This window comes from Ambystoma mexicanum, chromosome 8 (genome assembly GCF_040938575.1).
Source record: "Ambystoma mexicanum isolate Mex_15411 chromosome 8, UKY_AmexF1_1, whole genome shotgun sequence".
NCBI classification, from domain to species: Eukaryota; Metazoa; Chordata; class Amphibia; order Caudata; family Ambystomatidae; genus Ambystoma; species Ambystoma mexicanum.
Window position 1 is genome coordinate 514,917,661 of NC_090929.1, and position 14,578 is coordinate 514,932,238.

At 42.6% G+C, this 14,578-nt stretch overlaps 1 protein-coding gene across 5 annotated transcripts in view; it reads right to left on the minus strand.

The window, feature by feature from the left end:
- Positions 1-14,578, minus strand: part of MORN1 (MORN repeat containing 1) — a 2,351,913-nt gene that overhangs the window by 1,802,635 nt on the left and 534,700 nt on the right. The gene's annotated exons all lie outside the window — the stretch shown is intronic.

The window sequence follows — 14,578 nt, forward strand, 5'->3', positions numbered from 1 at the left end:
GCTGATGAGAACACTCTGCAGCAGTGATGATGGACGAGCCCACAAATGGGAAGGGGGCTGGCCAGAGACATTTCCATGTGTGGGCCATGCACAGTGGGATTGGGTGTCACCACGTGGTGGATGGGGCCACCCAGAATAGAGAATTCTAGGATCAGAACCCATTTGGCATCAGGGCAAGACCCTACCTCCATCTGCCCCCCCCCCATCCTCCAGGTCATCAGAGGGAAGCTCCACCACAAGGACAGACCCAGGAAGGTACTGTGATGGGGTGGCTGACTGCAGCATTCACCCCCGTGTACAAAAACATGTATTATGTTATGTATGTCATGTTTATTATTTGTATATTTATGTTTATAGTGAAAGGTGTGTTTATATTTATAATACTGTTTAGTGTATAGAATAGGAATATTAAGTAGGGGTAGCCATTATGGGGAACTTTAAGTAGGATTAGAATATAGAGTTAGGTACAAGTATGCAGAGGGGTATGTTTGTAGTATGTAGAAGGAAGTAGAGGGGCTAAGGACCCTCGCATGATGCAGTGGAAGGCGGTGGTGGCCTGCCTCAGCCACCTAGGTTGTGGGACCATCCACAGAGGCCATCCTCTGGCCGCCTGCATCAGTGGGTGGTACCAGGTACTGGCCAGGGGTCTGTTACGTCAATCTGACCAATTGGGTCACCTGGCAGCCCTCCAAGAAAGGGCGAGCAGACAGGGCAGATCCCTTTTTGACAGAACTTGCATCAGTGGACTAGAGGGAAAACGGAGTTAGATGATGGAAACGTTTATTGCAAAGGGTTTAAATGTGTTTTATGAATAAAGAGGGGTTCCCGTTGCGATCCCTATAAAATTCATATTGGTGTCTTTGTCCAATTGAAATAAGGTAAGAATTTCAGGTGTACCCCATCTCCTGTTAACAGCAATTTTATTTTATAGGTGAAACGCCCCTTCCTATGCAGCTGGCCTTGGGGGTGGCAGTTCCCATTGGGACGGTCCCTGAACTGGGGCAGAGACTGCATGGTCCCTGGCCCAAACTGAGGCCAGAAAAGAGGGGCTAAACACACGTACATCAGAACAAATAAGCCCCTAACGAGGTGGGCTTGTTAATAGTAAAGGGCACTGCTAAGAAAAAAAAAAGGTAAAGCGCTACTAGAATTCAAATGAAGCACCCTGTTCATAGGCCCGAAAAAGAAATCCGGTATGTACGATGGGTGGAGCATGCAGGGATGGCACGCGTGGGTGGGGCCAGCATCTTTACTGGAGGTTTTCCGACTCTTCCTCAAGTGCAGTCAATGCCTTGTCAGTTGGAGAGGAGAGAGCAGCACGAAAAATCACAATAGGGAGTTGTATGCTACTCCCAAACGTTTGTGAGCTGAATACAGGATTCCTAGAGAAATGCATCTTCGGTTTATCACAAACGAAGAATACCGGGTTATTGGTTCGATCAGGAAGGAAGTGTACAATGCTCGGAATGCATTTTGCCGAGAGAGAGCTCAAGACTGGAAACATGGGGTCTCGGTGCCTGGAGAACACGACCACCAGGCTTCACAGATGACAATGAGGCCTGTCGGAAACCCAGCAATACAGAGTGGACAGCTTTCGTCCAAAGGTAGACAGGCACATTGCACCGGGATTAGTCAAAGACTGCACATGAGATAGCAGATAATGCTGCTCAAGAGATAGCAGCCTTTTCTAGGCACTCGAATGACACGTTATGTTAAAAACATTTCTGAAGCTCAATGCTGGCCAAAAAGAGGCCTCTTGGCGCCATTATATGTTATGGGCAAAGACTAGCAATTGATTTCATTGCAGAATGAACATTCAATGCACATATTTTTCAGTGCAGAATATTCATTGCAATGAAATTGACCGACCATTTTATTTTATTTTTTAAACGATAGTTAGATTGGGAAAGGGGATATGGAGTTCATAGAGGTGGTGGGTGGGTTGAGGTTTAACGGCAGGCTGCAGGGAGTGACCCCCACGGTTTGAAGGTGAAATGAGTTTGAATGAGTTTAAAATTCGGTGAAAAATCAGCTGTAACAATAACGGTGGGGAAAAACTCATGGAGAATCTGATCTCGTATCTAAAATAACCAGCTTTTTGCTGGTAAACGAATATGTTGCAGTTTTTCAAAGGTCCATATCCAAAATAGAAGACCATTCCATAAGATAAGAGTGAAAAGAAAAAAGCCCTTCCCCCTGTTTCAGTAGTTTTTGAACCACGTGACTGAAACTATTGCGCAGAAGTGGGGCACGGATATCAGGCTTAAACATATACTGACGCATTCTGAGGGGTCGACTAGCCAGTCTCATAGAAGGCATGATGAGCCACACAGAGAGCCAGTGGGTAGGGAATTGAGATTCGATGACCAGGAGCTAAAACCAGATCCTAGGTGTCGGGCATCACCCAGTAGGCAGGAGCTACCACAGGGGAACGAGGAGCTACCAGAGGTGCTCATGTATATTACATGTGCTCTAATTCTTCTTTATTAACATTCTCAAATACTGAAAGTTAATGTCACATTGCCATGTTTGGAAGGTACCAGTTGGTCCCAGGAGGCAAAAGTAGCTCCTGGTAGCTGTTGGTTTCAAGTTAGCCAGGCTCTACTATGCTGGAAGCAGGAGCTAAATAGCTTCCAGCTCCCCTCAATTTCAAACCCTACAGTCCAGAAAGCAGAAGAATGGGAGGGATGGCTTCTTAGGTTTGAGAAGAAGACACATGCAGCAAGATTTTGGGTCCTTTAAAATCTGAATAAATGCCACTGATGTAGTCTAAGCCGGACTGGCCCAAGGATAGAGTTGCTCTGACTCAATAGGGCTGCACCAATATAGCGGAAGAGTTTCCAGGAGGAAGAAATCACTGGGCTATCTGTAGGCATGTAATGCTGTTAACCACCCGTTCCAAGAGCCGCAATGGGTGGTAACGTCCAGGGGGCCTTGTTAAAAGCCCTTGGTGCGCTCAGGCCTTTAACTAAGGCCCCAGGCCGTTACCACCCATTCCAGCCCTTGGAACAGGTGGCTAACACCAGTGTATGTCAAAGCTGCAATCCAACAGTTGGCCCCATATCATTTAATTCATGAATATTTTTCTTTTTTAATGGATAAATATTGATTGCACTTAAACCAGGGTGTGGAGCCCCTCTACTGAGAACGAACATGGTTCAAATACCCTGTTCTATGGAATGTATTCCACTCAGGAGGGTATACAACCAAGTTTTAGCTCACTTCACCCTTCACAGAGGAGAAATATCCGTTTACATATCAGTCTGGTCCCATCCATAAGGGCAGTTCAGCACCAAAATGTTAGGCAATTCTCCTCTGTGAGAAAAGAACATTCTACTTCAAAAAATTCTTCTTCTTGTGGGAGGTGGCAGCAGGGTGTCATAATGCATGCAACACTATCCAAGATGATTCATACTTAGAGAGGTGACCATAAAAGACCCAGCCCTACCCGTACACTCCAGTCATGAATGAATGAAAACTGTCTAGACTTTGGCTTGCTTACAGTGCAACTATGTCACATACATGTCTCTGGTCGAGAGAAATAGTCCCACTCAGTGATGATGCACGGACAGCACGTGGAAAGCTTGGAAGGCGATTCCTTACAGGACACATGTTCTTGAATAACCCCATGAGAGGGACCAGACTGAATAAAGCAGGGGATAGCGTTTGGAGGTGATTCTTTGCAGGACACTTATGTCCATATTTAATATTCCCATGAGAGGGGCTTGACATATGTAGATGGTCGTTTTGGAGGTGAGTCCTCGCTTCAAGTATCAAATCTGGTAACGCATCAAGAATTTAATAGCCTTGAAAAAGACATTGGGCCTCATTACGAGTCTGACACAAATCGTGCCGGAAAAACCGGCAGGTAGCTGCCGGAACCCGTAATGATTTACCGGCGCCTGACTTGCTGGAATAACCGGGGTATTCGGTAAGTCAGGTGCCGGTAAAATGTTGATCCCCATTCCCGTGGAGTCCTATAGGACTCACAGGAATGGGGACCACGGAAGCACTGGCACAGTTAATAGCGGTGCCGGTGCTTCCTTGAAAGTCTGCTGGTGAGTGCCGTTCCACCGTAGGGTCGGACCTGGCGGGCAGAGCGGCACCCTCCAGCAGACTCGTAGTTTGCCAGTCCAGAAACAACAGTGCCGGTAAGCTTACTGGCACCATTGTTTCCAGACTGGCAAACTTGTAATGAGGTCCATTGTGTCAAAACACCTGTTGGATGGTCTTTTGCATAAGAAAATAAACGGGACTTAACAAGCCCATTTAAGACTATGGGACTATAAACTCGAACTATACTAAAACTAAATAATCTTTTGCCAAACACATTATAGAGCTGCATTTACCAAGCGCAAAGTGCGAGGGGTGTTCTTCTTTCTCTACTTAGTTTCAAGTGATACAAGGGTTACCATTCATCACTCACCTCGCTGCTGGTAGACTTTACACCTTAGAACCCAGCGCAATTAGACACAAATTACCCTTGTCTAATTGTGTCTTGCACATCACATTCTCAGCCTCTCAGATGGACCAAGAACAAAGGCTTCCCAATATAGGAGAAGACGCACCCAGGGATACTCTGACACCAACGAAAAGGGTTCTTAAAAGGATAAGAAAATGAGGAGAAAGCTGAAGGCCAGGCTCCACTCTAGACTCAAGGAAAGAAATATAAATTAAATTAATATATAATAAAACATAGGTGGTCTGACAGTTCACCACAATGAGTGGTTCATATGTGGCTCAACCACGAAAGATGCTTGGTTTTAATGCCTGGACCAGTGAATGCATATTGCATGATCGGCCTCGGACAGTGTTCAAGAAAAAAACTTTTCCAGTTAGAGTGCCAGAGGAGCTCAGGTAGACTGGTCCCTAAGCAACCGGACAATAAGAAAGTACATTTAGAACTGAATCAGAGTGAAGGCATGTAACAAACAAAGCCAAATGGAAAAAGGGAACCCTGGACACCTTTGCTAAAATATAATGCAAATCAATTTCTGGCAACAGCACAGAGGGCAGCGTTCATGTGCTTTTGTGTTCTTTTACCTTAAGACTGATCACTAGAACACAGATATCCTGATCCTTGATCCCCCCCCCAGCCAGTGCCAAGGCCTTTTTTGGTGATTTCGGTATTTCACCATTCTAAGCCTTCTAACATGTTCTCCTTCATTAACCCCTTAAGTGCCAAGGACGAGCTATCTCGCCCTTGGCATTGGGGAGGTAATCCCAAGGACGAGATACCTTGTCCTTGGCACTTAAGGGGTTAAGTAACCACCAAATCACTTTCAGAAGTAAACGATCGGCAGATGTGCGCTTACAACGCTGAAAAACCCATAACTCCTACCATGGCACAGTGAAGGTGACCGCTTACAAACAGGCTGCATTTTACAACCAAACAGTTACTCCTTCCCTTCTCTTAGAATACATTTCTACCAGAGATGAAGATGGACATGTTATGTGTATATGTTATGAAATAGGGCTCAATGCTTCCTGGCTGCAGATTCAATGGAACATAGAAAAGGATGGGGGAAGAAGAACAAGGCTTGGAGGGAGACAGTCTAAGAACCCAGCTGTTGGTGACCAGGTGAGTCTTCAGAATGAGTTACAGGTTTTGCAAACACACTGCGCACAGACACTGGTTAAAACCAAAATGGTGTAATGATTTTTAATTAACACTAGGGTAGCCTGACACGTGTTTCGAGCACTTGCCCTTCCACTGAGGCTAAAAAATGTTTGTACATGCGAGGTAATGTAGTACAAATAAATTAAGCAAAGTCATATATAAGACCCAAGGTAACAGGGCAAACAAAGAGAAAAGCCACATAACAGTTACATTGATCATATATGGCACATCATTGCAATGTTTCAATCCATAGTGCCAAGAGCCAAAAAATGATATATAATTTAAAAAAAAGAAAAAAAAAACAAGACAAGAGTAAGGAAACATCCATATACAACGTAATTGTGAAAAAATCCATACCATTTGTGTATTTGAAAGTCAACAGATCAGAAAGAGAGAAGGGAGTGGAAAAATAAACAGATTTTCATTAGATTCGGAGTTCTTGGTGAGCCATACAAATTTTAAGAGCTGATAGACAAGTTTAAGTTTTTTACCTGAAGTCAGGTGTAAATTGAATGTGAACTGGGAGAAAAACAACGAGTTTGATTAGGGCGATTCCATTTAAAGGACATCACCAATTAAAAGTTGCTAGTGCTGCGATTCAATCCAAGAAATTAAAAGGTTATACACTTACCCAGATTTAAGGTAAGTGATTGATTACTGATTTCTCACGGGCTCCACTGTAAATTTAAATTTATAAGCGATGTGTTAGACATGTGTGCTATTGCAAAAGTAGGACGGTTAATCATAGATTATAGAAAGGCAAGTGCCATAAGAGTACCTGTCACTTGCAGTTGCAACAACTTATAATAATGAGTTTCCGCGTTTCAGCTTGGAGAACAATGTTGATAAAAGGGGACGAGCATGCAGCGCGAGTCCAGCAATGAGGTGAAGGGAAGGAAAGGGACAAAAAAGACAACGCAATTAGTGAAAGCTGCGTGTCTGGCTTGGTAATTGATACGCGGGTAGACCCTTACGGCTCTAGGGTTCTGCGTGCAAGTATGATACTTACCAGCGTCTCCGCTGCAAAACGAAACTGAAGCCTGCCGTCCGCGTCTCGCGCTGCCAAAGTTATTGGCAGTAGCGTATGCACATCAACGTGCGCGGCCGTACGTTTGGGGATGTACAGCCGCCATCTTAGGTGTGTATGCGCGGCAGAAGGCCAATTCAAGTTAAGAGTTGGTTTGAAATAACAGTAACCCGCCTAGTATTAGATTATAAAACTTGGGTGGTGTTTTGGAGGGAATGAAATAATTAAAGAAAAGGGGTAGCTCTGGCAAAACATCCCCGTTATGCATGGATAACAAGGATGTGAGATGCAAGAAATGGTTCACTTGTAAGTTAGGTCACTTGCATAACGGTAATAATAGAAAAGCCGCATTTTGGCTAAGAGAGAAGGGGGCTATTTAAGGTGTGGCCCAAAAATGGAACAGGTAACAAATATATATGAAAAGCAGAGAGAAGAGGGCATGGGTTGCCTTGAGAGCCGGCCCTTCCTATTACACCTTATGTGGGCACAAGGAGATACCGAGAGTTATTGAAGGTTAAGTCTGTGAGCAAGCTTGTTGTATGGCAAACGAAGAACCACAAGCATATAGGAGAAAGGAAGTATGGAGAGCACTGTAAAGTCAGTTTAGACAATACATTTATACATTGCACTTTGCTCATAAGAATACAGAAAGTTTGTGCTCTGTATTTAGGCCATGTGTGACAGTGCGATAATGGCAAATAAGCCGCGCTTCTAATTGTCGCAATTTGAGAAGCAGATTCCCACCTCGTTGTGGTAGTGCAACCTTGGCCATCCCAGTGAATTTAATTTCTGCTTTGTTGTCCATTTGGTGGGCTTGTTGCCAATGTACTGATAATGAATATTTAGAATCTACCTGGGAGATGGATGCCAAGTGTTCTCTGATTCTGATTTTTAGTGGCCGGATTGTGCTGCCAATGTAACACTGTCCACATACACAAAGGATACAATATACACAAAATTTGGTATTGCAGTTTATAAAGGAGGTAATTATATGTGTACCCAAATGGCCAAATTCGAGCTTACTTGTTTCATATGCAAAGGCGCACATGGAACAACCCCCCACATTTGCGTAAACCACTGGTACTTGTTAACTGTAACCAAGTTGGTTTGTGTTGTGGATTAGGCATGAATGAAGGTGAGAGGATGTTCTTGAGGTTATTTGCCTTGGTGTAGATGACATTTGGCGAATCATCTACCCAAGGGGTAATGTCTCTGTCCAATTGGAGGATGTGCCAATGTCTCTTGACTATACTGTACAGGCTGGAACTTTCTGTATTATATTTGGTAATAAATTTCAGTTTATTACTGTGAGTACTCTGAAGGCGTACTTTAGGAGTGAGTAAATCCTCTCTCTTTAGAGATTTTACCTCACGTTGTGCTTTGTCAAGGAGGCGACTGTCGTACCCTCTTGCCAGAAAGCGGTTACGAATATGTCTGCATTCTGTAAGAAAATCTTCATCTGAGGAACAATTACGCCTGGCACTAATGAATTATCCTTTAGGGATATTACGCGAGACCGATTTCTTATGGCAACTGCTCACGTGGAGTAATGAGTTGACTGAGGTGGATTTGCGATAAGTCTTAGTTACTAGTTTGTTCTCTGAAATAGTAATAGTTAAATCCAAAAAGTTAATACTACTGTGGCTGACAGTCTGTGTAAATTGAATTCCCCATGTATTGGAGTTGAGGTAGTTCACAAAATCATTAAGTGTATCACAAGAACCTGTCCAGATCAGAATCACATCATCTATATATCTCTTCCAAATGTGGATATACGGTAAGAACATAACATTTGTAAACACAACTAGTTGTTCAAAGTGATGCATGAATATATTTGCAAGAGCAGGGGCATAGTTTGCTCCCATAGCTATGCCGATGAGTTGACGGTATTAGGTGTTGTTGTACAGAAATACATTATTAGAAAGTGCAGAGGAAAGAAGCTCTTTGATTAGTTCAATGTGTTCGAAGAACGAGGCAGAGTGCTCATGGAAAATATAATCAACACTGGTAACTGCCTTAACATGGTCGATAGAAGTATAGAGTGCTTTAACATCAAGCGTCACTAGTAACATATTGGCTAGTACAGGTAATTGATCCAATATATGTAGAATGTGCATGGTATCTCGGATAAATGTGGGAATGGAGGTCACCAAGGGTGCAAGGCATTCATTAATATAAATGGAGATCGGCTCAAAAATACCACCGCCCCCACTCAAGATGGGTCTCCCTTCTGGTATTATGGTATAGGCTTTGTGAATCTTGGGTAGGAAGTAAGCTGTAGGCATGACTGGGCCATCCACGATAAGGAAGCGTTTTTCAACATCTGTTAGAAGGCCTCTGGTGTGCCATCTGGCCACAAGTTGGCTAACTGTTGCCCGTAATATTCCAATTGGATTTGAGGGCAAAGTCTCATAACAGCCAGGTGAATTTAAGTGTTCAAGGCCCATGGCAATGTAGTCCTTCTTGTTCATTATTACCACATTGCCACATTTATCTGCTAAGTCATTGTCAGCTGGGTCTTCGAAGTTTGGCAAGATTGATATACGTAGATCCCTAGGAATTTTATTTTCTTTAAGATAATGAGTTAGTGTAGTTTTCTCCCAAAATTTATTGATCTCTCTAATGCTGAGGCGTCCTAATTTAACAAACTTGGACTTAGCTACTGATTGGGAAGCCAACTTATCTGCTAGCTCAAATACAATGCTCAAACTTCTTATTGAGCATGCAAGCAGAGAACATGACCGTATTGTAACTCAAATTGTTGTACTTAAAGATGAGATTGTACACTTTGAGGCACCAAGTGCAACCATAGATAAAAATTTCAAAACCCTCTATACCCGTTTGCGAAGACATCAAGACGAGGTCAAAATTCGTAATTAATCACGTAAATTTCCCGTGATGATAGAGACTATCGGGACAACAGGGTGTACACATACCAACCCAAATATGATGAAGTTTCATGTTCACGACCTATCAGTGCAGTCTCATCACCAGCAAGCTCCGAAGTGGATAGCGATGGTGATAAAGCAGATACAGACACACACCTCTCAGAGGGCCCTAGTCACACAGAGTCGCACCTCTCTGATGATTTAGAGGCTTCTAATGGCAATCGTGCCCTTACTACTCAACCTCAACCTACACTTTTTTTAGAGCAGATTCGCTGATACAAGAAAGGCAATCGTCAAGCCGCAATGGCGGCCATGAAAAAAGTCAGATTCCAAATACCATTAGTAACAAGTACCACAACCCCAGATCCAAGCCTCGGTGCACAAGGGGCGGCCAATCCCATAGGCGCAAACGCCCCCCCTCCGCAACGCAGAGTAACTTAGTCACTGTACCAACAAAATCTCAGGAGTCAGACAAAATAGATCTGATTACTAATTTGAGTGACTATCCTCTCTCTCAAGACGAACGTTCACTCCTGAACAAAGGACTCTCGTTCGCTCCAACTAACCGCAATGATTATGTTCAGATTCAGATTGACCTGTTTAAATTCATCCGTGAAATAATACTGAAAAAATACTTCGCAACGCAAGTCAAGTATTTCAAATCTAAATCACATCAGCCTGCCCCCTCAGATGTCACATTACAGACAATGTTAAGTACACATGTTCTCATGTCTCTGGATGAATGTGAACATGATTCTACTGTTAATGTGATGGACTTACTGCAAGATCTCAGTATACAACAACAAAATCTGAAAATAAAGGAATTATCAAGCAAATCAAAATGTGTGCCTACTTTCCCGAAAGATAACTTAATTGACACATTTCACCAAGTGGTCATCAATGACATACACAAATTGCAAGACACCATCAACACGAAACAAGAGTGCAAATGCAATTTATCTCATCAACAACAAATAGCTTTGCAAAAGTTGGCTTCTAACGACAATTTGATTTTTAAAGAGGCAGATAAAGGTGGCAATGTGGTAATAATGAACAAGAAGGACTACATTGCCATGGGCCTTGAACACTTAAATTCACCTGGCTGTTATGAGACTTTGCCCTCAAATCCAATTGGAATATTACGGGCAACAGTTAGCCAACTTGTGGCCAGATGGCACACCAGAGGCCTTCTAACAGATGTTGAAAAATGCTTCCTTATCGTGGATGGCCCAGTCATGCCTACAGCTTACTTCCTACCCAAGATTCACAAAGCCTATACCATAATACCAGAAGGGAGACCCATCTTGAGTGGGGGCGGTGGTATTTTGGAGCCGATCTCCATTTATATTAATGAATGCCTTGCACCCTTGGTGACCTCCATTCCCACATTTATCTGAGATACCATGCACATTCTACATATATTGGATAAATTACCTGTACTAGCCAATATGTTACTAGTGACGCTTGATGTTAAAGCACTCTATACTTCTATCGACCATGTTAAGGCAGTTACCAGTGTTGATTATATTTTCCATGAGCACTCTGCCTCGTTCTTTGAACACATTGAACTAATCAAAGAGCTTCTTTCCTGTGCACTTTCTAATAATGTATTTCTGTTCAACAACACCTATTACCGTCAATTCATCGGCATAGCATTGGGAGCGAACTATGCCCCTGCTCTTGCAAATATATTCATGCATCACTTTGAACAACTAGTTGTGTTTACAAATGTTATGTTCTTACCGTATATCCACATTTGGAAGAGATATATAGATGATGTGATTCTGATCTTGACAGGTTCTTGTGATACACTTAATGATTTTGTGAACTACCTCAACTCCAATACATGGGGAATTCAATTTACACAGACTGTCAGCCACAGTAGTATTAACTTTTTGGATTTAACTATTACTATTTCAGAGAACAAACTAGTAACTAAGACTTATCGCAAATCCACCTCAGTCAACTCATTACTCCACGCGAGCAGTTGCCATAAGAAATCGGTCTCGCGTAATATCCCTAAAGGAGAATTCATTCGTGCCAGGCGTAATTGATTTTCTTACAGAATGCAGAGTTATTCGCAACCGCTTTCTGGCAAGAGGGTACGACAGTCGCCTCCTTGACAAAGCACAACGTGAGGTAAAATCTCTAAAGAGAGATGATTTACTCACTCCTAAAGTATGCCTTCAGAGTACTCACAGTAATAAACTGAAATTTATTACCAAATATAATACAGAAAGTTCCAGCCTGTACAGTATAGTCAAGAGACATTGGCACATCCTCCAATTGGACAGAGACATTACCCCTTGGGTAGATGATTCGCCAAATTTCATCTACACCAAGGCAAATAACCTCAAGAACAACCTCTCATCTTCATTCATGCCTAATCCACAACACAAACCAACTTGGTTACAGTTAGCAAGTACCAGTGGTTTCCGCAAATGTGGGGGATGTTCCATGTGCGCCTTTGCATATGAAACAAGTAAGCTCGAATTTGGCCATTTGGGTACACATATAATTACCTCGTTTATAAACTGCAATACCAAATTTTGTGTATATTGTATCCTTTGTGTATGTGGACAGTGTTACATTGGCAGCACAATCCGGCCACTAAAAATCAGAATCAGAAAACACTTGGCATCCATCTCCCAGGTAGATTCTAAATATCCATTATCAGTCCATTGGCAACAAGCTAACCAAATGAACAACAAAGCAGAAATAAAATTCACTGGGATGGCCAAGGTTACACTACCACAACAAGGTGGGAATCTGGTTCTCAAATTGCGACAATTTAAAGCACGGCTTATTTGCCATTATCGCACTGTCACACATGGCCTCAATACAGACCACGAACTTTCTGTATTCTTATGAGCAAAGTGCAATGTATAAATGTATTGTCCAAACTGACTTTACAGTGCTCTCCATACTTCCTTTCTCCTATATGCTTGTGGTTCTTCGTTTGCCATACAACGAGCTTGCTCACAGACTTAACCTTCAATAACTCTCGATATCCCCTTGTGCCCACATAAGGTGTAATAGGAAGGGCCGGCTCTCAAGGCAACCCATGCCCTCTTCTCCCTGCTTGTCATATATATTTGTTACCTGCTCTATTTTTGGGCCACCCCTTAAATGGCCCCCTTCTCTCTTAGCCAAAATGCAGCTTTTCTATTATTACCGTTATCAAGTGACCTACCTTACAAGTGAACCATTTCTTGCATCTCACATCCTTGTTATCCATGCATAACGGGGATGTTTTGCCAGAGCTACCCCTTTTATTTAATTATTTCATTCCCCCCAAAACACCACCCAAGTTTTCTAATCTAATACTAGGCGGGTTACTGTTAATTCAAACAAACTTTAACTTGAATTGGCCTTCTGCCGCACATACACACCTAAGATGGCGGCCGTACATCCCCAAACGTACGGCCGCGCACGTTGATGTGCACACGCTACTGCCAATAACTTTGGCAGCGAGAGTCGCGGACGGCAGGCTTCAGTTTCGTTTTGCAGTGGAGACGCTGGTAATTATCATACTTGCACGCAGACCCCTAGAGCCATAAGGGTCTACGCGCATATCAATTACTAAGCCAGACACGCAGCTTTCACTAATTGCGTTGTTTTTTTTGTTCCTTTCCTTCCCTTCACCTCATTGCTGGACTCGCGCCGCATGCTCGTCCCCTTTTATCAACATTGTTCTCCAAGCTGAAACGCGGAAACGCATTATTATAAGTTGTTGCAACTGCAAGTGACAGGTACTGTTATGGCACTTGCCTTTCTATAATCTATGATTAACCGTCCTACTTATGCAATAGCACACATGTCTAACACATCGCTTATAAATTTAAATTTACAGTGGAGCCCGTGAGAAATCAGTAATCAATCACTTACCTTAAATCTGGGTAAGTGTATAACCTTTTAATTTCTTGGATTGAATCGCAGCACTAGCATCTTTTAATTGGTGATGTCCTTTAAATGGAATTGCCCTAATCGGATTCGTTTGTTTTTCTCCCAGTTCACATTCAATTTACACCTGACTTCAGGTAAAAAACTTAAACTTGTCTATCAGCTCTTAAAATTTGTATGGCTCACCAAGAACTCTGAAGCTAATGAAAATCTGTTTATTTTTCCACTCCCTTCTCTCTTTCTGATCTGTTGACTTTCAAATACACAAATGGTATGGATTTTTTCACAATTACGTTGTATATGGATGTTTCTTTACTCTTGTCTTGTTTTTTTTTTTTTTTAATTGTAGATCATTTTTTGGCTCTTGGCACTATGGATTGAAACATTGCAATGATGTGCCATATATGATCAATGTAATTGTTATGTGGCTTTTCTCTTTGTTTGCCCTGTTACCTTGGGTCTTATATATGACTTTGCTTAATTTATTTGTACTACATTACCTCGCATGTACAAAAATGTTGTAGCCTCAGTGGAAGGGCAAGTGCTCGAAACACGTGTCAGGCTACCCTAGTGTTAATTAAAAATCATTACACCATTTTGATTTTAACCAGTGTCTGTGCGCAGTGTGTTTGCAAAACCTGTAACTCATTCTACTTACCTGGCGGCAGAATTGGCAAATCCCGCTCTCTACATTCACCTGCAGCACTCCTCACTACACCTAAAATTAAAGGTCCTTGCGCTGAACCTCGCTTTTTCCCCCGTCTGCCCACTCCTTTTCTCTTTGAGTCTTCAGAATGCTTTTGTACTTTACACAGTGATGTTCGAGGGGATGGTGAGCGGTAAAGCGCTAGGGAAGGAAAATACTTAATGGGAGGAGATTTCCCTTCGAGGGTTTCTCTGAGTCCAAAGGAGTTTGGAATTTAGTATAGGTTTCACAAGGCGTGAACACAGTTTATGGCAAGAATCCTAGCGCAGGCCTTGTCATGGGGGCTCGAGAGGGGGGGTTGGGATGGATTGGGAGGGGCTTTGTGGGTGCGGAGGAGGGGTATAATTTAATGATAAACACGAATAGGAAGCTCAAGTGAGCATTGTGAAAAGCAAAGAAATCTATTTTTCGAAATTCCAAAAAACCTCTTAAAG